Below are 2090 nucleotides of genomic sequence, written 5' to 3' on the forward strand. Positions count from 1 at the left end.
AGGAAACATAACCACAGTCTGGAATGATCCTGGTACGTACAGGGAATGAACAGTTGCCCTGGAGATGGTTTGCCTAGTATCTGTTACAGATTCCTAGGCAGCAAAAGGTGGCAGTATTTAACATTTTCAATGGTTAGGGGGTACTCGCTACTTAAAAGTTAAACACTGTTGGAGGTGGAGATGAGAGGGAATGCTGAGAGTGGAGCACAAAATAATACCTGAAGCTTATTTCCTCATTCGAACTGTTCAGCCCTGTTTCGAGCAGGGGACGACAGAGGGACTTCCGTGTGCTGACGTCACGGGGGCAGAGCCTCCCACCGAATAAGAACTGACGCCCTGCGGCGCATCGCCGCCGAAGCCGGGCATGTGCGGCTTTGCTTTGTTGGAACAGCTACGAAATTCTTCTGAAATTAAGGTAATTACCTAAAAATATTTTTCTAACTTCACGGGATCCAGCTACTCTCTCTCTACTGCCTCCACTCATAAGGTTATTAGATTTGATGAGTAAAGCGTTTGAAGGACAAGTACAGAGGAACTTTAGTTGATTTTATAAAAATGTAATGCCACACACAAAACGAAAGGCAAAGATTAGGGAGATGACTTCATCTTCTCCTAAGTCTATTGCCTTACCGCCTCGGATACCTGCCTTCTTTTCTCCTGTAACAGGTACAGAACCTGTGATACAGGTCGCTGGAGGAGGCATTGAGCAGTTGTCCTCCTCCCTGACTGAGACATCACTTAGTCCCGGTGCCCCTAGTACCCCTCCTCCACCGATGCAAATTTCTGAACTGTTAAAACCTCAGCATGTTCTCCAAGAGATGGGGGAAGGAACTTCAGCCACAGGGGGGAAAAGTGAACCAAGAAACCCCAAGGGTTCTATATTGACTAAATAAACCAGTAGAAATTACCATGGACACACTATGGGACACTATAAAGGCACTGGAGGTAGCTGTGGTTAATCTTACCAAAATCACGACAGACTCCAATGATTTGAGAATTTGGAAAGATTTACGCAAAATACGGATATCAAAATTCAACAAGTTGATAAGAGACTTGGTAATTTAGAAGTCTGGCAACAGAAATTTGCACGAGCAGAGATAATATATGATAGGAAGTTAGACGTTTTGGAGAATACTTTTAAATATTTGAATTTAAGAATAAACTTCCCAAAACTTGATGTAGTATCACGTATGAGATGTTTAAGGAATACCTCGTAGAAATTCTGAAGATTCCCTTAGCTACCATACCTACAGTATCAAAAATTTACTATGTAACCCCTAGGAGAACATCAGCTGTAACTAATACCGAAGCCCAAAATACCTTGAATCTAACTGAGATAGTGTCAAATGTAGATACTGTGATTACAAATAGATCAGTTTTACATGTCTTCTTTTCGTTTGCCATGGATAGAGATTTTATTTTTAGATCTTTTATGAAAAATAGATTACTTCTCTTCCATGGAAGTAGAACCTGGATTTATCTGGATTTGTCAAAACAAACCCAAGATAAGAGGAAAAGGTTTTTGGGACTTAGAGTAGAGGAAGAGGCAATAGGTGGTTAAATGCTTTTGAAGTTTCCTTGTAAGTGTGAAATAATATTACAGCAGAAAAAATTTGTCTTCTTTGAAGTTTCACAGCTTAGGGTTTTCTTAGATTCACATCCCCGAGGAAGTGTGACTGAAGTACTTGAGACGAAATAAGTACTTGTACAACTCAGTTTCAGTTGTTTATGATTCCTGTTATTGCTCTACTATATATAACCTTAAGAGAATTACTTTATTTTGATTAATATGAGTACTTGGAAATTGAGTTAAATTCAGATGTATTGTTATGATTGATTAACTGGTTGTTTTTCTTTGTACTCATTGCCTAAAGTTTAAAAATTGTATATTATTGAAATGCATAAATAAAAATTTTAAAAAAAAGTAAAAAAAAAAGTTACACTGTTCTACACAATGTGGTCTGTTTAAAAATTCCAATTTAAAAGTATGCCTGGTATCATTTAACTGTACAAATCTAGCAACACATTAGGTGCATGCATGTATTCCGTGTCTAACTACAGTAGAATTACAATTGTCTTTAGACTGAACA

This window comes from Rhinatrema bivittatum, chromosome 9 (assembly GCF_901001135.1).
Source record: "Rhinatrema bivittatum chromosome 9, aRhiBiv1.1, whole genome shotgun sequence".
NCBI classification, from domain to species: Eukaryota; Metazoa; Chordata; class Amphibia; order Gymnophiona; family Rhinatrematidae; genus Rhinatrema; species Rhinatrema bivittatum.